The sequence below is a fragment of the Alexandromys fortis genome, unplaced genomic scaffold (genome assembly GCF_014885135.2).
Source record: "Alexandromys fortis isolate MF-2015 unplaced genomic scaffold, M_Fortis_MF-2015_v1.1 scaffold_100_3062768_6864082, whole genome shotgun sequence".
NCBI lineage: Eukaryota > Metazoa > Chordata > Mammalia > Rodentia > Cricetidae > Alexandromys > Alexandromys fortis.
In genome coordinates this window covers 2,252,779-2,277,294 of record NW_026067993.1, presented here as the reverse complement: position 1 = coordinate 2,277,294, position 24,516 = coordinate 2,252,779, and the positions used below count along the sequence as shown (strand labels likewise).

The window sequence follows — 24,516 nt, the reverse complement described above, 5'->3', positions numbered from 1 at the left end:
ACCCACTGAATCTTTCAGTTGAAGACCCTGAGAGTCTTCTCCTCATTAGCAGTGTACATCCAGTAAGACTGCAACAAAGATTTAGTCAGGCAGGACCCAGTATGTCCCAGGAACTTCTATAGGCATAGGTCAGTGAAAATTCCTTATAGCAAAATTAAAATCTGGACAGGAGTTTGATTGTGAAAAACTGATCTGACAGAAGTACACTTAAATATATAACAAGCAAAGTTGATGGTATCTCTTTCACCGGCCTTTCTTCTACGCCTTTCTTCACTCCCCCATCGGGGTTTCTCCTGGGTAGTCGCAGTCGGCATTGTGACCCAGGCTCTCTTGTTTCCTGCTCCCTCTCTCTCTCTTGTTTGTCCCCTTGGGCTCTTGAACTGTTTGCACAAGGAAGAAGTAGACTTGGGCTGAAACTCAGCTTTCTCTAGCTGCTTCCCTTGCTCCAGGCATGGGATGAAAGTGGGTATTGAGAATCTGAGAACCTGGAGGGGAGATTGGTTTGTGGCCGTGGGACCTTAGGGCCCATCTAGTATTACTGCTTTGCAGGATTCCTTTAAAGAAATGATGGCATCCCCAAAGGCTGTGGCCTGGTAGCCTAAATGCCATAGAATTTATTCACTCAGACTGTGCTACACTTGATAGAAATTATTTAATAGTAATAATGATAAATGATAGGTAAGATCCTAGCAATAAGATGTAAATCAGCTTATTCTTTTTCCTTCCTATCTATCTATCTATCTATCTATCTATCTATCTATCTATCTATCTATCTATCTATCTAGACAAAGCTTCTCATGTAGCCCTGGCTATCTTGGAACTTGCTTTGTAGACAAAGCTGGCCTGGAACTCAGAGATTCAGATAGAGGATTAAAGACACATGCCACCATGCCCAGTAAGAGAGAACTAATTTGTTCTTTAGTTTCATGTCACTGTACCTATTTAGCAAGTTCCATAGGAGGTATGGAGCAAGTCCACATGTTATCTGTAGAGGACTGTAGAACAGTCTGCTCCTGTGAAGACTGCTGCCTTGTTTTGGGATGAAAATTTGGGCCACATTTGACACTCAGGCTGAGATTTCAATGGCAGAATTCCGAGAGCTGAGGTCTTTACTGACCAGGAGTTAGGCCGTGCTCTTCTCTGACTTCCACCAGAGCCTGGGGTTTGAGCACGCCTGACCGTCCCTGCACTACTGGTGCCCATACCATGGACTAAATGCTGAGGAGTAAGGACAGCGATTGTTCCCAAGTAGCAATAAGGCAGAGCCTCTGGGAACCAGTATTTTCCTTCGCTGTCCTCTTGGCATAGACCTCTGACCTCTGCTTCTTCTCTTGTCTTTGTCTCTATGCCGGACACGAGCCCCCGACACGCTGAGGTCATTTGCACTAGCATGATTGAGCTCATTGACTGGACACACACAACGTGCAGCAGGCAGGGCGGTAAAGTGCTTCTTGTGCCTTATTTCTTGTAATCCTCAAAACAGCTGGGGCAGCAGGTAGGTTATTTATATCGAGTGGCAAGTGACTGGACAGATGCAAATGGTTTCGAATGCTCCAAGGTTATGGACGTTGTCATGGCAGGGTCAGGGTTGGGGTTAGAAAGAATTCTCTCTGACAGAAGAGTTTGATCTGTGTATGCTGTGTTCACCGTTGCTTTCTTCTTGCTCTCCCCCCGCTCCCCCCATCATTGCTTGGAGAGGGTTCTCACTGAGGCCTGTGTGAGTGTTCTGCCCTTACTTCTTCCTCCCATGGCGCCTCTCACTGGAGCCCGCCCCGGCATCCATTATTCAGAATCTGACTCTTCAGACCCTGGATTGGCTGTCAAGGATAAATTTGCTACAAAATACCTTCTAATGAGTTCATTATTTTTCACGGCTTACTTGGTTTATCGCCGGCTGGGGACAACTTGTTATTTGCTTTCTTGTCTGTAGTCTGGGGCGATGTACAGATGTTCTCACTGTGTTTCTTTTTACATGGTCCTTATAATAAATACATCATGGTGCGGTACAGTCTAGAGACTTTTCTGAACATTTGGGAGAAGCCTGAGAGTGAAGAATGAAGTTTTTGGAGGGGCCTGGCCATTGCTTCTGTCGGTGGATGGTGTTGGAGGCTGTGTAGTACATCCTGGCGCATGCGAAATCCCCACGCTCTCCAGGGAGCAGCCTCGGCCTCAGGCACTTATAGTATTGGTGCTTAGCATTTTTGTATTACTTTATATTTGCAAAGTGCTTTCCAGTGATTTATTAGCTGTTCTTGTTTTTAATAGCCCCCAGAGATGAGTTGGTATTCAGCCTTCCGAGAATATAAATGCATAGAGTAGGCTCATCTCATCCGATATCATTGGATGTGGGTCCAGTACTCTGACCTCCTGGGATGAGGCCATTTGGGGTCACTGTCTTCTGTGGATTAGTAGGGGATCAAATGGACTTAACTTTGGCTCCCAGAGTCTCTAAGGCAGAGATGGAATGACTCCAGCTATTTGAGGACGTGGGATAGGAGCTGTTAGCATGAGCTGGATAGCAATCCTGCCTCTGCTGTTGGCTGACCCTGTTGAGTCTGCACAGCTGCTTTGCTGACCCATGTCTCAGACTTACTCACTGGCACAACAAGGGCTTTCTGCGCGGTCACTTCAGGGCAAGGATTGTGCTAGGTGTGGTTCAGTGCCTCTGGCATCTTTCTCAGGAGCCCTGGTGCGGCTGATGGATGATAGAGTGGGGAAGGTGAGTATAGATCTCATGGATGATAGAGGAGTGGGGAAGGTGAGTATACATCTCATGGATGATAGAGGAGTGGGGAAGGTGACTATAGATCTCATGGATATAGAGTGGGGAAGGTGACTATAGATCTCATGGATGATAGAGTGCGGAAGGTGACTATAGATCTCATGGATGATAGAGTACGGAAGGTTACTATAGATCTCATGGATGATAGAGGAGTGGGGAAGGTGACTATAGATCTCATGGATGATAGAGTACGGAAGGTTACTATAGATCTCATGGATGATAGAGGAGTGGGGAAGGTGACTATAGATCTCATGGATATAGAGTGCGGAAGGTGACTATAGATCTCGTGGAGGATAGTCTGGGGAACTATAGATCTAAGCCGTTGGAGACCTTGTATTCCAAAGATGCTAGCCTTGCTTTTTCTCGGATCCGAGGTCTGCCAGTGAGGGCCCTTGAGCTTTATTTTAAGAAGCACGCTGTCCCAGTCATGGTAAGACGGAGAGAATGCTGGTGAAAAACCAGGCTGGAGCCAGAACTATCAATTCTCTCTCTTTTGGTGTTGTAGAAAGTAGTTAGCCGTCTTGATTATCTCACTGGTTCAACGTGCGTTCTAGGGCTGTGATGTAATGCGAGGAAGCATTGAGTTGTCAGGCTTTAGGGCTGTATCAGATTTATTCGTGCAGGAAAAGTCTAGTTGTCCTGGCAACCTGAAATTGATTTTCTTTTTACTCTTGTCAGCTGAAACTGGTCCCCTTTGAATCATTCCTCTAATTTAATATAGAGAGCTGTATGTCCCCACCTGGTGACTGGATTGTCCTTAATGACAGGCGACTCTAGCAAATGGTTCCTCGCTCCTACCTGGGCCAGGAGCTGTAGTTTATTATGGCTGTCACTTTCTGCTGTTCCCTTTGTGGTTATTTATTTGTCTATGGAGTTAGGTGTAGAAAGCCAGTGACATTCAAATAATTAAGAGTTTAATCAGGCCTGGGTGACGTAATTGGCAGCCAATCACATCCTTTCATTTTCAGTTACCTCAGGCCTGAGTGGGATTCCAGTGAGCTCCAGGAGGGGGAGTCATTTTGTGGGGATGCCTAGCAGTTTCTTAACCTTGTTTTGAAGGGTGATGTTATGATCCAGAATACAGCGAGAAAGCAGAGGTTGCGTCTGTCTTTTCTCTCTGTCAAGGAGAGAGAGGTGGGCCAGAAGATATAGAATTAACACATACTGAGAAATTGCTGCTCATGGCACACGAGGAAGAGGAAGAGAGTCTTCCTGTTTGCCTAAATGATCCCAGGCCCTGTGGGCCGCATCTGCTGCATCTCAGGGTCCAAGGACAGAGACTTCTGCTGCATTTCATGGTCCAAGGACAGAGACCTTCTGGTGAGGACCTGCTCTGCTATCATTTTGATGAAATCTGGAAACCAACAGAAATGCCAGAAGTGAGGCGATGAGGACACAGATAGCAGTTATCATAAAACTCACTATCCGGAGTCTCAAATCTGCTGACGTCAGTGGTACAGTTCAGAGCCAGGTGTCCAGAGTCTTGAATCTGTACAGTTCAGAACCAGGTATCTGGAGTCTCGAATCTGCTGACTTTAGTGGTACAGTTCAGAGCCAGGTATCCAGATTCTCAAATTTGTACAGTTCAGAACCAGGTATCCGGAGTCTCGAATCTTCTGACTTCAGTGTGATCCCTGGTAGAGTTCTAGAATGACTTATTTCACAGATGCTTTATGCGTTTTTGAAGACAAGCCATTTTCACCAGGACTCAGCAGGGTCACTTAACCTTTTGCTAGCAGCAGTGTTAGAATATCTGGATACAATGGAGAGAGTGCTGGCTCATCACTGGGATTTAAACCCAGGAGTCTCTGCTTTGCAGCTCCATGACCTTAGCCAAGTGGCCTCGTTTCTGTGACAGCATTCTCCTCTGTCAAAAGGCTAATGGGACCTACAAAGGCATCCGTGAAGTTTATGTGAAATGTTTCAAGGATAATGTGCTTATGTTAAGCATTTCATCAATGTTGCTATGGTTATTATTTTTCAGAAGGTATTTGGATGCAACAAAACGTTCAACAGTCTTTAACATAGTTATGGATAAGGTAGGAACATGCCAACAGGGTTATCCAATAGGCAGTGGCTGAGTTTGTGGGTTCATATGTACGGGTCAGTAGTAATATGGTAGAGAAACAATGTGTGTCTTCGTTTGAGAAGATCTGAAGTCATGTTTCAGGAATATACAGGGAAGATGCAGGGCAGAGGAAAATTAATGACTATTTTTGCAACTTACCCCATCTAACTAACTAACTAACTAACTAACTAACTAACTAACTAATTAACTAACAACTAACTAACTCATCTCTTATACATTTTTTTCTCTCATGAAGTAATCATCATGAACAATTTGGTATATGTCTAGTTTCCCAGAATGCTTTCCTACCTAACATATTTTCGTTGAGCAGCTTCAACAGTCATTTTTATGAACTTGCACCCTTTGTTTCTTGTGTGACCTATCAGGACTGCGTGTTGAACTGTCACCTAGAGCAGCAGTGCTGTTTGAACCTTCATCCCTGTGTCCACAAGTGCAGTGTAAACTGTTTTCACTCTCACACCTGTGCCTTGGGGGACTTGGCCTTTTCCTTTCTTTGACACTTTTTAAATAGTCTGTCCCCAACCAAAATTGTCTCCTCCACCCCTTTCTATTCTCTCGTGTCTCTAATTTGCTATCTACTTATCTTACTGTCTTCTTTACAGACTTAGAGCTCTTGCTGACTTAACATGAATCTCAATGACCAGCCATTTCTGATGTGATGGATCCATGGAGAAGCAGGCTATGGCCGTCCGGTCTCTTTTCTGTATTACCATGTTCCTTATCTGGAACCCTGGACATTGTGGAGATGGGTCGTCTGGCCTTAAAACCAGGACTCTGTTTTGTAGTCACATGAGTCAACTCTGCAGCCTAGGAAAGCATGGCGGGTTATGATCAACACGTGAATTGTGTAGTTTCTTATGCTGTAGGCTGGTAGAACAAAGGCTTGTATACATTTATTTCCCCAGGCTAGCTGGAAGGATAGACTTCATCTCCATTAATCCCCAGAGCAGTGAGCTCAGCACCTCAATCAGGAGCCTGTTTTGTGTTTGCTTGGCAGTGTCATGTGCCTCATTGGAGTGACAGCCCTGCCTCAACTTCTCTCTGCCTTTCCTTTTAGAATCTCTCTGCACACCACCTTCTCACAAGCTGTGTCTCAGGAGACGGCCGTCTCTTTCAGGAACTCCTTCCTGCCCTCTTACTTCCCACGTCCCCTGAGCCCCTTAGCTTTCCATTTGGAGCGATTCCTCCACCTTCGACCCATGATACATGCTTGTGCCTTCAGGAGCTCTTGTGTCTTGGTGGCACCTCACACCTTTCCAACCTGGCTCAGTGGGTGGCCTTGAATCTGTCCTGTGTTACACTGCACAAGTCTGAGGTGTAGAGGGTTAAGAACAGGAAGCCCAGGGAATGAGAAAGGCCTCTGGGAAGTTGTTTTAGGGGCCGAGTTCTACATAGTAGCTGCTAGTATTTTTCCCCACTTCTCTTTAACCATTACCCTTCTCCCATGCAGAGGGAGATAGATGCATGCCTGCTCGGACACTGGGCTGCTGCAGTCAGGACAGAACATTGTCTGTCCTCCAGCGCTCAGGTCCTAAGAGGTCACCCTTTTATCAGAAATGTTTGCCCTTTTGAGCGAGGAAGTGGTTTGCATGTCGACCTCCTGGTGTCTGACTTTGAGTTTTACCCCTCTCTCCTTGTCGCATTTATCACCAGTGATGGAACTCGGAACCCACCTCTGCCACTGAGGTGCTTCCCCGGCCTCTGATCGTTTATCTCCTTTAGGAAGACTGCGTGTTCACCCTATTACCAGGAAAGCAGACACAGCCAAGGTGCTGTGTTTGTGAAATTGGGGGAAATTACAGCTTTGTTTTATGAGTCTGGCCTTTGGCAATGGTCCAGGGTCAGACTGCTCCCCGATGTCCTCGATAAATCTGCTTCCCACCAGCACTGGTAGGATCTTAACTAGATTGCTGATGGTGAAACGTCGTCTCCTGACTTGCAGTTGAGGGCTGCTGCTTTGAGTGACTCATAAGCAATAATCCTTTATGTTTAAACGCTCCTGACCCAGAATGGAAGGAGAGTGAAGATCCATGCGGCGGGGACCATATAGAAAGGACAGTCTGCCTGCACCAGATGAGATGCGTGAAGATCTGTGGCATGGGGCCAGTCGTCAGGAAGGGTTGTTTTCTGAGTGTTCTGGGCTTATTTAAGAAAAGCCCCTCTCAGTGTGCCTGGCCCTTCCAAACACTAGGAAAATACCATCCTTAAATGGGCAGTATCCACAACTCCTCCTCTGTGGCCATATCGCCTTCCTCTGTCCTGGTTTCTTTTTTGGAAGCCGGACCCTGGTGCCGACCCAGTTACAGAAATGCTGATCTTACTGCCGTCCCCAGACTGGGAGATCTGAATTTTGAATTGTTCCTTATTGCAGTCCTGTTAGCTGCGGTTCTTTGTAAGTTCTAAGCTTACTGCATTTTACTCTTATAAACCATGATACTGGCTATCCAAAGAATAGAGCGTGAAGAGTGTTAGAAGTATCCTTAAAATCGTAATGTTGGAAATTTGGAGAACCCTGTGAATGCTGATTTATTGCCTCTAAGTCTCAAAGGGGAGCACAACAGGGATTTCAAAGCAATGTGAAATTTGCGTTTTTTTTCAAAGCCTGTTATAATTCTAAACTGTATCATTGTTGCTGAATAAACATACTTAAGAAAATTAAAATAAAACAGAACAAAACCCAGCGGTGTCATAGCAAAGATGTACAGACTCGAGAGGCTTCTTGTACTTGAATGACGTGCCCGACTTCAGCGAGACTGAATACCAAACCTATTTAAGTTGCAATCTCAGTGATTTTCTTTAAGGGTAAATATGATTTGTGTGCTGAGTTGTAAGGATCAGAGGATACCTGTCAGGGCCTAGAGTAGTATCTGGTGCACGACCCTCCCAAAGGGCCAGCCTCTGGATGGTGGGCCTTCCTCTCGGGGTTGCATACTCACAGGTGCTGGCTGCTGTTCAGCTCGGTGGCCGTATTGCCTTGCTCTGTCCCAGTTTCTCTTTAGAATCCCAGACTTTGGCATCAGCCTGGTCCTAGAGTTGCTGATTTTAGGAAGCTATAAACCACAGTGTGCATAGGCAAGGGCAGCAACTTTGGTGGAGGGGTTTTTAGAAGTGGTTGATGAAGGACTCTTGAAGAACCTGGCTGAGTGTTATCCGAAAGGGTAGTAGGGGAGGGTTGAGGCTGGTGACGGAGAAGGCGAGTTAGTGTTCACTGTAAGTAAAAGTGAACAGGCCTGATCTAGAACTTGGCAGGTGAGGGCTGGGAGGAAGGGTGGGCAGAGAAGAGGCCAAGGGAGAAGCTGAAGTTTGAGGTCTAGGTTTGTGATCGAGTCTGAGACACTGTAGACTTGCAGCATATAGCTGCCGCATTCTGCAGGCCCATCTTTTAGTCCATGCCCCACGTATGTGTTTGCATATCTGTGCGTAAGTGTGTATGAATAACAGGGCCGGTGAGCTCAGGGACTTACCCAAGGCCGTAAAGCTAGGAAAAAGCTTTCGTTTGACTGAAGAGTTAAGTTTGGTAATGACTGTGAGTGATAGCAATGGTCGGAGGAGCTCCGAGGGAGAGGACTTCTGCCCCGTTTCCTGCCCCCCAGGCAGCTATGAGTAGGAGTTTGAAGTTTCAGTATTTGATAGCATCACCTCCTCTGCTTTCCCAGAAGCTATTCCTCGAAGTATGAATTGAGTCGTTGCTCTGTTGGGAGATGTCTCAGTTCAGAGCTGACTTTCTGCTCTGCTTGTTTACTAAAACAGGGCAACAACGGGTAATTTAGAGGTAGCAGAGTCAAATGGGAACAAAAGGAAACTAATGAACAGCAGCAGCAGTAGCAGCAAAATACCTAATGCAGTGGCACCGGAGGCCTGGGTGGGGGCTGGAGGCCTGTGTGGACTGGACTAGTTCATGCCGCTGCTGCTTCCGGTTGCCTCCTGGAAATCGGAGGCTGATGGTTTCTGTGTGGTAAATTTGTCCTGACAGTCTTTTGCAAACTGAGTATGGATCATAGGATAATAAGATTCAGGAGGCATGGACTTGAATTCGCTTTCCCCACATCTGAGTTGTGGAAGCAAAGAATTGACCAGCGCTTGGAAGTTGTGCACGTCTGTAGAACATGGCAGGGCCCTCATATAAGAGCTGTGTATTTGTGAGCGCATGCATGCGTGCATGTGTACACACACGTGTGTATGTCTAGACACACACATACATCAGTTGTTTTAGAATGTGGTGGTTGAATCTACCCACTGTGTAGTTCTACTCTACCCTTGGCAAAGGCCTGTCATCAGCGTCCTTTGCCCAAGTTATTATTTCCAAGTTAGGGAATAAGAACCCTTTAGGTCTAGAATTTCTTAGTTTACTGTGTTGCCTTAGGAGAATTGCTGAGTTTCTAGCCCTTTGATAATAATAATCATTATTATTTTTAATAGGCTCACCTGTGCCTGCATGAGTACGTGAGCTGGAGAGATCAGTGAGCTCTCCCATGCTTGCTGCTAGTGGCCCAGAACTCCCTTAGTTTTCAAAAAAAAAAAAAAACCTTACTGGTCGGAAGAGGAAAGGGAGAACATCGAGGGGGAGGGGATTCTCTAAGGGCCTTGGAAATCCCTGGACTCAGATCTATGCCATACCTTGTTACACTGTGCCACAATTGTGAACCTGTTTTCCCCCCTCTGTACCTAGGTCTTTCACAGGAGAAGACAGAGATTGCAGGGTTATTTAGCTCCTGAATCCTTGAGAAGGTGGGAGAAGCCTCTGGTTGGTGTTGTTCAAATGTGGAGGCTCTCTTTCCCCTCCCCAATGTGTGCCAGTGACTCCTTCCTTGGCTATTCAGGTTTGAATGAGTCAACACACTGTGACCTTGTGCTGTGCTTGGCAGCACACTAAAGTTAGTCAGAAGGCTAAGCTACTTGTTCTAACGGTAGAACCCACCCACTCTGCATGATTGACAGTCTCCGAACCTTCCCTTCCATGACCATGGTCACTTCGAGAGTCTTCTCTCTCTTACTGCCTTATATGAGGTTGATGTGGAAATCAAGAAGAATTTTATTTTAAATGTAATATTGTACTCTTTAGAGCTCAAGCTATTTCAAAGGAGTAGTAGCTAGGGACCAGTAGGATGATTCAGTGGGTAAAGGTGTGTGCCAGAGAGCCTGGTGACTTGAGTTTGAACCTCAGAATCCTCATGGTGGAAGGAGAGCGCCAACTCTCAGAAGTTGACTTCTGTGAGTGTTACACTATGGCTTACATGCTCCCTTAACGTACAAAGCTAGAAGAAAAGAAGCACCTTATATCTTGCTTCCTCCCTGAATAAATGTTCTGATTCTAAAAAAGGTTAAACCTGAGGGCAATTGGAAAGTGGTCCCTGAACTTAAACTGGTACCATTTTGGGGATATTTATTTAATTCAAAAGGAACCATGTAAGTTTGAGCTGAAGACATTTAGCCTTCCACCAGCCTCCACCCACCATGGTTCAAGTGTTTCACTTGCCATAGATCCACGACCTTGAGAGCCCCACTTTAAAAAAACAATCCCCCCAACTCATATGTGTACCCATGTTCATTTGTGTGCCAAAGCATACATGTGCAGGTTGGAGGACAGCTTGAGAGAAGGAGTCTATTCCCGTGCTTTGTGGGTCTTGGGGATTGAACGCAGGTGGTCAGGCTAGGAAGCAGGTGCCTTTACCAATTGAGCCATCTCTTTGACCCCGGATCCCATTTTTGAAGCAACCCATGGAGATATGTTTCTCATGGAGACATAGTCACTGTGTGGCGGAAGGTTCCTACTGACAAGTGGAGGTCTGGCAAGGTCACTTGTTGAGGAAATAGCGAAGTCGAGACTAGAAGCCATGGCTTCCTTCCTTGGTTCTCTGCTCTTTCTAACACATCACTCCTCCCCGCTGGCAGGTGAAGAGAGAAGCAGATGGTTTGACAAACGGTTCTTGTTGCTGTCAAATCTGCCTTTCTTTCTGCTCTGACAAGCAGTTCTTACCTTCCCTCTTTTGGGAGGGGGCGATGATGGAAGCGGAGGCAGGTGGAGGAAGGAAAACAATCTGCCGGATTCTTTATGTGGCATAAGTGTCCAATAAGCTCTCGTTTCTCCCGCAAGAAGCAAGGCAAAGGTAATGAGTAGTCGTCACCTTGAATTTCAGCACACGGAGGCCTAGAAATGGCAGGCTGTGTTTGGAGACATCGATTTCATATATATCTATCTTCAAAAAAATCATGTTTCGGATGCTATATCCATAAATACTAATAAGACTGTCTGATTCCAATTTTCAGGTGAGATTAGCATTTTATTGAGTATTTTATCTGTCAGATTCAATACACTATGTACCATCCTCCCAGGCTTATTAGCATAATTGCTGTGCTTAAGCAACAATAAAAAATTCAGCAGTAAAATAGCAGTTAGTGCAGGCAATTTGTTATCAAAAGCTTTTACTTAAGGACAGCTCCAGCCTGCATTTATTAGCGAGTAAGGGTTATAATTTATTTTTATTTGGAAAAACAAAAAGAGGGAAAAAAGAGTTTTCATTTTTTGTTTTAGAAATAATAGAGGAATTAGAAAGATTCGCCTCTCTGGAAAATGGTCCACATCCCGTCCTCCGTTGCTGAATGCAGGCTGTGCTGGGAATAGACTCCACTTGAGGCATGTTGGCTCAGACAAGATGGTGCTCTCCCAGGCATTGGAACGAATGAGTAGAAATGTCCCTTTCTGTTTGTACAGACATTTCCAAAACACTTTCAAATACGTGTTGCTGCTTGAATTTCATACCAGTTCTGTGAGGCCTCTGTTCTTAGAAATAAGGAATTGGGTTGGAATCGGTTTTGCCAGTTGGGGCATTTCAGTGACATGGCCACTCAAGAGCTCTTCTTCCAGCCTCTAGTCACACCTCTGCATGGTGACGCTTCATGTCACTGTCCCCAATTCCTGGCTTGGGTATTATTTACCCTGCTGTGTGATGCAGGATTTTTAGCATGCCGTATCGCATTAGGTTGTTCTGTGCACACATACATAGACAGACCAAATGACAGGCAGGCAATATACATAAACATACCTTTACACACAGAACTGTGTGTGTGTATACATATATATGCATATCTATGTGCAAACATATCTAGCCACATATATTTTCCCCCTCCAAACGTTTTTAATTTATTTTATATTTGTGTGTGATATGCATGTGGTGCATATGTGTGTGGTTACCCTCATCCCTGTGGGTGCACACAAAGGCCATAGGCCCTGTCAGCACAACTTCCTTTTTGAGACAAGATCTCTCATTCGAACTGAAGCTCACTAATTTGGATAGACTGTTTCTGCGAGCTAATGGGACTTGCCTGAGTGTTACACTATTGGTGTTACAGACAGTGTGCCTTCATACCTGGTTTGTATTTGGGTGCTGGGGTTCCAAACTCAAGTCCTCTTGCTTGTGTGGCAGGCATTGGACTTACTGAGCCGTCTTGAATTCCTTGTTCATTTGTGTTCTCTTAGGTAATTCTGCCGCACGAGTTTCTCTCGACTCAAGTGTCTTCCACTCTGTCTTTAAAGTCTCGGTCTCTGGCCATGTATATCTGTTGCTCTCACTCTCTGGATGACTCGGCAGAGTAGTGGTGATTGCCACCTGGCAAGGGCCTGGTACAGGAGAAATGGTTTTTTATAAGTAGCGCGTCAGCTTTTCAGAGCAGATGGATCGAATTTTCAAAGGTGGGGATTTAGAAGTCATTTTTCATCTGTAGTTCTTGAGAAATGTAGTATCCGAAATGAAAAAAAAACATGAAATTGAGGCTTTTTAGTGTGGTTTAGGCTGAAATTATGGTAATAATTTTCAAATGGAAGATAAAGTTTTTGGTGAAAATGGGCAATTGAAGCTCGTAAACTTTAAGAAAAGCTATTGGAGCATCTTACATCTTTTGTTTGCTCAGTAAGTTCCAGGAAAGGCTATCATCACCAATTGAAAAGTCTGATGTGAGACTTTGTACAGGGCACTTGGGGTTTATTGACTAACCCAGTTGGGGACAGAAGACTGAAGACGCGTTTCTACTTTCAGAAGGGACAGCGATAATAAATGGAAGCCTTCTCCTCCTTGAGGACCTGGCATATAATAGGAGCTCAGCTAAGATGCTTTCTTAGGACATTGGGTTTTCATGTTGCATTAGGCTACTCATTGAGTGAGCATCCGTGGCGCATTTACTCTGTACCAGACAGTTTGGTGTGCTGCCCGCATCATCTCGTTTAATTGTTGTCAAAACTGGTAGCCTTAGGTGCTGGTTTTGTTCCTAGTGTGTAGATGAGGAAGTTTAGGGAGGAGGGCCTAGGTGATTTGTCCCTGTCACACACCTGACAAATAGCAGAAGCGCCATGCAGCACCCCCTCTCCCTATACATCTCATTGCACCACCTGGCAAAGGAAGAAAGTAAATGTTGGGGGGAGGGGAGACTGAATGGGGAGACAGATGAGCCATAGTACAAGATGTGGAACCTAGAGATTCAAAGAGCAATGAATTTGAAGCTGGACAGGATCCTTCTTAGTGTGCTTCAAACAACTCTCTCCCTCTCTCTCTGATTTTCTGAGACAGGTATTACAGCCCTGGCTGGCCTCGAATTTGCTTTGTAGAGCAGGCTGGCCTCCAACTCACAAAGGTCCTCTGCCTCTGCCTCCTGAGTACTGGGATCAAAGGCGTGCGCCACCATGCCTAGCCCCTAAATCTCTCTCCTAATACCACACTGGAAATAATTCTCTCATTTTAGTGTCATTATGGAAAAAAATTTGACAGAAGGGAAAAAACAAGGCACAGGAAAGCTAGCAGAAGTGCATGATTCATGGTGAGTGTCCAGCATCTCTTGAATTGCCCTAGAGGCAGCAGTTTTGTGTGCTCGTAAGGGACAGCCACCAAAGCTTTTTTTTTTTTTTTTCCATAGGTCCATTATACTTCATAATATGTGACCTTGGAAAACAACTTATTTGTGCATCAGTTTCCTCATCAGTAAAATAAATTCCTTAGGATTATGAGCATCCTGTGAGGATTACATAGATTAAAATAAAGTATGCAGACTAGTTCTTAGGACGTACAAGCCCTTACAGTGTTAGCTTTTCCTGCTTCCTTGTGCTCTAGTGGTAAGAGAATCCTATAGAATTCTTGTCCAGTTCATCAAGCACAGTGAACAAGTTTAGCTTTGGAGGGAGGAATTGCGTTTACACAGCCACCGATGTCCTTGAGAGCTTTGTGTTTCTCTATCTTTGACCTTTGGTATCAGCAGAAAATGGAAGCAGCAAGAAACCTTATGTGACAGGGGATGGGTGAAATGGAACACACCTATGTGCCTGATAAACTGTGCTGGCAAGTTGCCTTGTGGCTACCACAGGTCAGCTTGCTGGCCAGCAAGGGGCCAAGAGTGGTATTTTTCTGGGTCTTCTTGGCAGGTTCTCTCTTTCTTTGGACTGTACATGCCTGGGTCCTGTCCTAGAGCTGTCTGACGTTTCTCTTCTCTAGAAAGCATTGACAAATTGAAAGTACCAGGGGCTGGGTAGAAACTTTCAGAGATGACCTACTCTAACTAAGGCTCATCACCCAGCCACTGTAGGCAGTTTTACAGGTGTCCTGTAGAGGAGGTGAACACTATGACGGAGGCTTCTTCAGGTGCCTGTGCTTTATTGGTCTCATTGTTTTAAACAGCAGCTGTGCAGTTGTGTGTGTGTGTGTGTGTGTGTGTGTGTGTGTATGTGTGTGTGTATGTGTGTGTGATTTCTTGGAATTGATAATGTGGATTTGGAGGCATTTCTTTGACCTACTCAAATGGCCGACTTTGCTCATATCATTAAAAAATAGTTATAGGAAAGGACATTAAGATGAAGCCTTCCACGGCGTGTGGGGCTTTGTGCTTTCTAAAGCACTTGACCCATTTCCTTCTGTGTGCTTCGTGCTGTCACCGAGAAGCAGGCAAGGCAGGGCTGCCCTTCTATGTAACTCACAGAGGGTCATCGAGGTGCAGTGAGTTTCCTTGCAGCATTGATGGATGTAAACGCACAGCGTTTGGACTCTGGGGTGGGTTCTGTTTTGCTGCCCTGCTTTTGAGTTCATTGAGCTCACTCTTACCAAGAGCTACCAGGTTATAGAGAGTGGGAGTTTATCCTGGTGATGCTCACGCTGCCTCTCCTCCTTCAAGTAGGTTGGTTAAAACTATCTGTAATTAGCTATAAATTAAGTATAAATAGAGTTAAATCTCTAGGACTTTCGGTTGAATGTGTTTCTCAAAAAATCAAATGTCAATGTATTTCCTGAAACTTGCTTTAATGAACAGGAGAGGTGAAGGAAAAACTCCTTTTTTTTTTGCATGGTGATTAGGAAACAGGATGTGAGAACCTGCTGTATGAATTTAAAGAGGCGCATTCATGCTGATGCCAGACCTGGATGGGCACCTCACAGGGTTTCATGCTGGCAGAAGTGTTAAATGAGAGAGGTTCTCCTTGAGTATGTTAATTACTTTGGTTTGGGGGAAAATGAAGCCGTTTCGCTAAGTTGGATCCGAGAGGTTACATGTCTGTATACATAAGACACAACCAAGCCTGACTCAAGGATCCAGTTCTGGTTACACGGCGCCTTTATTGGAGAGTCCTGTATGTCCTCAGATGGCAGAACAGAGGAACAGAGATGCTCTTGAACTTCTTAAGGGCACAGACTCTGCATGCTGCTTGCTTGGTAGTGGAAAGGATTAAGTTCTCTTTGACACATGCTTTGGGAGTTCCTCGGAGTCGAGTGCAGAGAATGTGTGTTTTAGATTATTATTTCCTTCCTTCATACTGTCTAGCTTCTTTTTTGTTTTTTGTTTTGGATTTTTGAGACAGGGTTTCTCCATAGCTTTTTTGTTCCTGTCCTGGAACTAGCTCTTGTAGACCAGGCTGGCCTCGAACTCACAGACCTTTAATCCCAGCACTCGGGAGGCAGAGACAGACTGTCTAGCTTCTTAAGTGCACCTCCTGTGTGTTCCATTGTCACACTTTTGAAGGTCTGCAGTGGAGGCAGACAGAACACGCTTCCATTTGTGTGGCTGACTCTCTTGATTCCTTGACTTTCTGTGTTTGGTGGTTTTTCTTGAGGTCTGCGGAGTCTAGTAATCGTTTTTAGTGTGATTGATGCAGCAGGTAGGGATCAGCCTGTGCCTTTCAAGGTCACATAGTTGTGGACCCTCTCCTGTCAGGGGAGTCTGTGTATTGCATGCCCCTTCTTCTACCTCTCCACAGAGGCTTTGGGATGAAATCACTAGTGTGGCAGGGGAGGCACTAGAGGACAATGGGGGATTTGGGGATGTGTCATCTCTGTTCGGTTCTGAACTCTGGGAGGACAGGTGTCCTGTACTGATCACCACTTTGTATGTGGTACACAATGGTGCTATTGCTAAGTCGTTGGGCTTTTTGATGCTAGAAACTGAAAAGGTAGTTTTTGGGTGCAGAGAGATGACGGTGCATATTGGTTTTCTAGTCTATTTCAAGGTTGTCCACTCAGAGCCCTGTGTCTGTAGCCCCTGCCTAGGTGCCACACCATCTTGCTATCCCGACTTTGAGAGTTTGGAATCCAACTCTTATGCTCTCCTGATATCTGTGTAGAATGCTCTGTCACCTCTTCCCACACGTTATAAGTACCTAATATACTAGTGTAGCCCTTTCCTCAGTCACCTGTCTTGTGAGATAACCACTCGTGCTTTTGGGTGTAAAATAGGTACTGGTCATTTTTTTGTAGATGGAGTTTGTTTAATTTTAAAATGTCAATTGGTAGAAAATCAACATGCTATACATCTTTAAAATGGAACATCGTTCAGCAATAAAAAGACATAAGATGCTGATTTTTACTAAATCATGCCCAAACCTTGAAAACGTTGTTCTAAGTGGAAGGAGGTCACAGAGGACCATGCTCCATGGATTCCATTTCTCCGAAAAGCTCAGAGTCTATCAAGATGTATTTTAGATTAGTGGTTGCTGGCACGTTTGGTGTAGGTAGTAGGGACTGACAACTGATGGTATGGGTTTCTTTTGGGAACCTTGAACATACTCTTAAGATAGACTTTGGTGATGGTCGTGCAAGTCTGTGACTATCTAAAACTGTATCTAGACTTTATGTTGTATCTGAAATACTTCTCAGTATGATTATGAAGAAAATCAATCCGCACTTCAGTGGGAAATCTTCGAGTTCCTTTAGGAAATCAAAGTAGTAGAAATTGCCAAGTTTTTAACTTATCTTGACTTGTTTGGGGGCGAGGTTGTCTTGCATCCTTTAATGATGGAAACAATTTGGAAAAGTTTGGTGACACAACTGGAGCCTCCAAACCTGAAATATATTTCTCCTTTACTTTGTGCATAGCCTGTTTTATGAGCTTTAAAAATTTATACTTCCTAAGATGTTGATTAGTGAGATATCCGATAAGAAATAACAGGGTACTGACAGCCCTGATTGTATAAATAGGCGTCTGGGATTGTGTTCCTGGTTTGCTTGTCAGCACAGGAGAACTGTGTGATTATGTTGAATGATGGTTAATTTTCTTATCCACCCATTTTAAAAATAAAGATATACAGCTGGAAGACAGGTGCCCGGGAGGTGCAAAGGAGACCTGCAACCCTGTTACTGAATTCCAGAAAGGGTTTAGAAGGAACAAGTTCCAGTATAGATGTTGGCGGTTGAGTCCTGGCCGAATTCCGGTCATGCTGTGGTGTTGGAGTCTGTGCCTGGTACAGACTGAAACAAAGGATGGTTCATTTACTCTTGTTTTGGGGTGAGTCTAGACAGCTGTCCCTCCTCTTCCTTATAGGTCATTGTCCTGTCCTAGTGGATGTGTACGGAGGCAAGAGAGGACTTGTCTTTCTGCCTCTGCATGGGCACAATTGGTACACAAACAGTCCTCTTTGATTAAGTATCCAGTGAAACCAATTCACATGAACTCCAATTAAACTTTAATGAACAAGTGGGTGTATTAATATCAGCTGAGTAATGTAGGCAGCATGGATTCCAGTAAGTGACTCACTTCTCCGAGGAGCTCATTGCCCATGCACGGTTAGAGTTACTAGAAAGCTTCCAGCTCTATCTGAGTGGATCTGGTCTGGGTCTTGTAATTCTAGCAATCCTCGGGGCTTGTTATTCATCTAGTGACACAACCAGAGTCATACAGACCTCTGTTTTCAGAGGCGGTTTGGGGCTGGGAGGCTTGTTCATACTGATCAATTAGGATTCCTCTGGCGCACTGCCCATTAGCGCGTTTGTGTTCTTCCTTCTTCCTGTGATTGTCCCCACTCCTCCAGTGGCAATTCTTTTCCTCCTCAAAACCTAGAGGCACCTGTTTTGAATTAGCATCTCAATAGACTACTTCCATCTGTGTCTGTTGGTCTGCCTCCGTCTATGAACTCTCATGGCCACACCCCAAACAGCATGCTGATCTGGGAATGGTGAATCTTTGTGGGTATAGCCCTGTTCTGTCTAGAGACTGATGATTATACCTTCTTCTTGGGAAAGATGATAATCAATATAATGTCTTAGTTTGGGACCTGGCACATAAGATCAAGGGGCTGTTTAGTGACTTGGATAAATGGAAGAGGGCTGAAGAAGATGACTTGGAGATGAATGGGTTCAGTTCCTGGTCCTTGTAGACCATCGGGTTTACGTTGGACTTGAAGTGGCTATATGATTAGAGTGACAGAGGACAGATACTTGGACGAGGTCGTATGTAGTGAGGATTTAAAGAACAAAGAGGCGCTGGAAACTGGCTGCGTGTGAGAAGGCGAGGGACTGGGGCAGACACAGGTGAGGGCTTGGAAAGGCAGTCCCAGGCTAACCGTGAGTATGAGCAACAGCAGAGGCATGCCTGTCCAAGGCAGTGAGCATTCAGTGTGTTCAAGTAGGAATGAGGCATCTCATCAGTGGGTTGACATTTGCCCTTGGCCACCAAGTATCATTCCAGTGCCATTTGCTGTTCTGACTGTTCTTTCGGACTTACTAGAAACCAGTTGAAGCTGAGGCAGAGGCCAGGCAGAGAGCTTAGTATAAAAATTGTGGAAAGGTTTTAAGTCTTTTGGCTCAGCGGACTTGGCAACACAGCAACCTGAGTCATTTGACTTTCTCTTGGGCAATTCCTCCTCCACAAGGGGCTACATCAGAAAACGCCCAACCTTGCAGATCAGGGAGTAGAAGCTCCAAGTAGTCAGCTGAGTCTCAGAGGTTTGGAGGAAGGGACTGGCCGCACATGACTGGCTTCCTTTCTACAGCAGACAATCCTGTCATTCACCACCTCCCTTCCTGCGGGGAACAGAGGGATCCCAGCAGAAAGGGAAAAGGCCAGAAGGGCAGGAGATGTTCTGATACTGCCTGGCTTCTTGCCCTCCACACTCTCCAGTGTCAATTCAGTTCCTTTAGGGGAAAACTGGGAGGGCAGAACAGAACGATAGGGGCAACTCGGGGAAGCGAGGAACTGGGCATGGTTTTCTGAGCAGGCACTGATGTAATTCGGTCTGTAATTTAGGCTGCCTAATCTACTGATGCAACTGCCCATGAAGGCCACACTTAGATAGCCGAGACTTAAGCAAACAAATCTTGTGCAATGCTGTCAAGGTCTGTGGTCCAAGGGTCAGCTCCCAGGCAGAAATAAGCATTCCTTAATGGCAAACTTGGGACAGACCTCTTAAGCATCAGTGTGGGTCTCCTTTTCAAGTATCTTCCTAGAGTCTGTCACAGGCTAAGAAATCTGAAGAGAAAAGGGACTCGTTCCCTAATAACCTTGGTTCTGGGTATTTAATTGACAAGGCCCAGATTTTGAAAGTTAGAGGAAAGCAGAGGGAATTCTCACAAATCAATAATCAAATACATCAAGACTATGCAACGGGAACTGTAAATTGCTTATAGAAAACAGGGATGCCTATAGATATTCAAAACACGAGCCAATAGTCTGCTTGTTCTGCATTTCTCCATTTTTTGGGTGTGGACTACAACATTTGCATTTTGAAACCCTTCTTGAGTAATTCTGATGGATACTGCTCAAAATTTATCGAATTTCAACCCATACCGAGTTATACAGTGCTTCAAGTGCCTGAAAGAGAAAGACTCACTGCGAACATGGGAAGAGTGAGGCAGAGTGAGGCGGCCACAAAGGTCATAAATCGGGTGTGGTCCCAGCTGGAGAGGAAGCTAGAGGAGACACAGGGGAGGAAGAGAGCATCCTGACCACCTGCTGCTGCTCTGCCCTAGGCTGATTCTCACAGTCTGTCTTTAATCCGCCCAACTCTATGTGTGCACTAGATTCAGGTCCATGGGAGCAGACTGAGGGCAATTCTCAGCCTTAAGGAGTTTTGTGAGCGTCCTGTCCTATAGGCTTCAGTGTTTTCCTAATGATCCCACTGTTTCTTCTGAACTGAAGCCCTCAGCAGATGGAACCTTTTTCTCTACATGTTCTCTGTATAATGAACCAGCCCTTACACCTGTAGGGGCCCTTTAGATTGTTTTCAGAATCTGTTAATTCTTTGTCAAAAAGGGCCGACCAGACAAACACTGAGTTTGCTTCCTGAGGAAGCCATTGTTCTTGCCCTAGCACAGGCCCCTCCCTGGCCTCTGTGTGCACACCATGCAGAGGTCTTATTGTAACTTTGCAATCACATCTTTCTTATTTGGAACGTAGAATTTCTCTTACTGCCTTAGCGGGGAACACAGCGCCAGTAACTTCTAATGGAAAAAGCTTCCTGCTGCAGGGACAGGAAAGCGTTGCAAGCAGCCTTAGTGGCTCATTCTGAGAGAGCAGCTAGACTTGAGCTGCCTGCCTTCCTCTGTGCTGAGGCAGAAAGTCTCCTTGGTGTGATTGTCGTCTTAAGGCCTTTTAAGTCTCTCTCCCTGATGTCCCGCCTTTGCGTCTCTCCTGTCTAGATTACTGCAACCGTGTCTTCTTAAAAACCTGTGCTAGGACATCCTCAACAGGGGCCACATGACCTTGTGAGGCTCACAGGCCTTGTGGGCTTCTGACAATAGCAACAGTAAGAAGTCCAGCAGGGCTTCAGGAGGGATGGGGCTTAAGGGGCAGGCCGGCAAGAATGTGCAGCTTTCTGTTTCGAGCGGGATGGTAGAACTGTGAGGTGAGAAGGGAATGAAACGGTTTCGGTGTCCTTTTAGAGAAAAGTGAAACAAACCCCATTTCTGAGCAGAGAGAATGGACCTTGTGTTAGAGCAGGGAGCTAGGAAGCTAGGCCAGCCTCTGTTGCTCTGTGCTCTTGAACTCTCGTCCGTCATGGATTTGAGTCTTTTCAATTACAGGTTACAAAGGCTCCTTTTGGAAAATTGACACACAAGTACTTTGGGGCACTATTGGTCCAATCAACATGTGTAGCTACATCACATGCGCACGCGCACACACACATAGACACATTTGGTTTTGTTCTTTTCCCCTTTTTTATGTTAATTTTATAATTATTTTCTATCATATAACATTCTCTGAATAAAGTGCTTTCATTGTGTGATGCTGAATTATGTGTTATATGCATTGTGATATACCAGGATGTCACTTCCTTTCTAAGGGCAGCTCTTTACCACGAATAAAAGTGCTTTAAAATGAGGTAGGGGCACTTGACCATATTTTTATAAAAAAGGAATCTGAAGTATTTGATGTCATGTCATGCGTTAGACTGGAGTTCAGCAGTATTTTTGGCTAAGAGCTTGGTGAAGGATAAAGTTCCTACGTATAGAATTGATACTGTAGAGAAAATTCGTGACGGAATGTGGCGCCCTTTGTTGTGTTAGTTAAAGTGACATTAGTTAGAGAAACAGTGGCGAATCATTCAGTCATCCTGTGAACGTGCTGCGTTAGGCACGCCCCCGTAGACCTTTGGAAGGCCTTTCCTTTTCTCATTTTAGAAGGGCAAAACAGATTGTTGTTGGGCAAATGTCTAGAATTGTAGCTACTGTCCTGTTAGTACATGTCCCGAGACGAAGAGAGTGTTCTGAAAACTTGTGTTTGTGAAAACCTAGGGGAGAGGTCATTTGCTGTTGCAATCCTGAGATCCTGGATCCGTCTCCTGTCTCCCTGCACGCCTGGGTAGCATCTTGCAAACCTGCTTGTCCTTGTCCTTGGCTGTTCTCCCACCATCTAACTGTCTTGCTGTCCTTCCCTGCGTGACTCATTTGTGGTTTCCCGTCCTTATTTGTGACTGGTAAGTGTTGATTCGCTTATTCTCGTCTATGCGGGCTCATGCCGGCCATCTATTTCCAGGTCAGTGGATGATTTTCATGGATAAACCTCAGTTACATTTGACTTAGAGCATCATGAGCACAAGCTCATGGGAACCAGAAAGTGAAAGTGGTGAGAAGAGCGTTTTTTGTTTTGGTTCAAGATCTAAAAGGATGTTCAAAACTGACTGGAGCACCCATTCTCTAAAGTTCCCAGGATGTTCTTAGAAGAATGCATTTTGGGTAATATCATTCCAAATAACATTTTTCTAGCAATCAGTCACCAAGACATGGAATTAAAAAAATTGTTTACATCAGGTGGAAAATTTGCAGATATGCCCAAAGGCCTTGTCTTCAAATGCATTGAATCAAAGCAAACATATTGCAATAGTTTCAGAATGTGAGATGTATGATAATGGACAAATGCTGGCCAGAACTGAAGGAACCTGATGAGCCATTGATGAAGCCAGTTCCCTCCTGTGTCTGGGAAAGCTGCTCTAGTATTGTGCAATCTTCCCATCAGCCCTGCAGTGTACTAGTAATCCCAGTTTTGAATAAGAAAGCAGAGACTGAGACCCTGTGTGATTTGTTCAAGTTTCCAAGTCTTGCGCGTGAACCAGAGAAGAACTTGACTCTCTGGCTCTTGTTTTCTGCAGTCAACAACACAGAAAACATGCACAGAACTTCAAAATCTTCACCAAGGCCAGCTGGCCTGGGTCTGAAAAAGCCTGGGTTAAAACCGGTCTCGCTGAACATAGCGGACAATGAGGACTACTGAGACCCCAAGAACAATGGCAATGGTTTTTTGATCCTACTGCACCTATTGGTTTTGTGGGAGCCTAGGCAGTTTGGATGCTCACTTTACTAGACCTGGATGGAGGTGGGTGGTCCTTGGACTTCCCACAGGGCAGGGAACCCTGATTGCTCTTTGGGCTGATGTGGGTGGGGGACTTGATTGGGGGAGGGGGAGGGAAAGGGGAGGCGGAGGTGGGGAAGAGACAGAAATCTTTAATTAATTAATAAAGAAATAAATAAATTAAAAAATAAAAAAAGAACTTCAAAATCTTGTGCTGCGCTTGCCTACCAGCTTTCCGCTTCAAACCTTAGAACAACTCAACCCTGTAAAGAACCCTGCAGACAGCACAGGTTTCAGTTCTTTTCTCGGGAGACTAGAGGGTTTTATACAAGCATAATAAAGGCAGCTCAAAGCATATGGACAAAAGAATGGATGTGTAAATATCACTATGAAATTTGGCATGATAAGGGTTTCTTCCTATTTATCTTTAAACTAACCCAAGTCTAATTCCCTACACAATCCTATCCAAAAGACACATTGGTGTTTTTCCACAAGGTATATTCTAGAAAGGTTAATAAATCATTGAAACGAAGAACGTTTCCTCAAACTTTGGTAAGCTCTAGGAAGCTGAGAAAGATAGCTATTGTAATATCTTATGTCAGGACAGCTGTTACACTCACAAATGAGCCCAGAATAGTAATGGCTTCTGAAATCATAGCACACTTAGTTCTTAACTTCCCATAGGTTTGAAAGCCTCCCCCTCCCTTTTTTTTCAATCATGCTAAACTGTAACTTTGCTAACAACGCTCTATTCTGGGTAGGAGTTCATTTTGGCACAATTAAGAATGAAGAAGGAAATGACAAAGATATTCTGCTATAGAATTCATCTTATGCGATTTTATTCCAAGGTTTAGTTCTTATTTTACTCTTTAAACAGTCAACTGCCTACTGTGTGCCCACATGTGTGCTGTGTGGCAAGAACATACCAGAACAGAGGTCAGCTCACTTTTTCTGCAAGGAATGACTTTTGCCTTTGTGGTCCATGTTCCCTGTATTGGGCTACCAACTCTTCTCTCAGACAGTACATAAAGTACAAGAGACAGTACGTAAGCAATTACCACAGAAATCAACACGGAGCATAAATGTTGCCTTGTTTTTACACTATTTTGTGTGTGATAGGTGCCCAGCACAGATTTGTTTAGTGGATATATTAATTCATGAGTGAGTGCATTGGAACCCCTGCTTTGATCTCTAAGCACTCAAATGGGAGGTTAGGAAGCATAGATTTGCAATTCATACACTTTAAGGAAGTGTAAAGGACTGTAGAAAGCAAGAGGAGGGTTGTTTGGCAATCAGAGGAATTGCCATGATTCTTGGAGTAGATCTCAAAGGTTAATGTATGTCACCAGGTAGAGACGGAAGAAGCCCATTGCAGGCAGAAACAGCTCTCAAAAGAGACAAAAGAGGTGACAGTCCCACCGAATAATGAACAGATCAGAAGTCCTAATCTGAGGTTCCCAATTTACCTGCTCTTCACAGCCAGTTGCTATTAACCTGGATTTTCCTTGTACTCCTATCAGACTTTGGCTAATACTTGAAAAGGAGCATGATTCTGAGAAGACACGCTGGGACCATTTCCTTTTGGAAATAACATTCTAACTTTTCCAATGAAGAGGACCTG

At 44.8% G+C, this 24,516-nt stretch overlaps 1 protein-coding gene across 21 annotated transcripts in view; it reads left to right on the top strand.

Moving 5' to 3' along the window:
- The window catches only part of Lpp (LIM domain containing preferred translocation partner in lipoma), a 617,771-nt gene that overhangs the window by 111,247 nt on the left and 482,008 nt on the right, over positions 1-24,516 (top strand). For 2 of the 21 annotated variants that reach the window (XM_050159997.1, XM_050160006.1), the window contains exon 3: positions 21,842-22,023. The exons of the other annotated variants lie outside the window; for them this stretch is intronic. The gene's annotated coding sequence lies outside the window, so the exon portion shown is untranslated. The remainder of the gene's footprint in view (positions 1-21,841; positions 22,024-24,516) is intronic. 21 annotated transcript variants of the gene reach the window in all.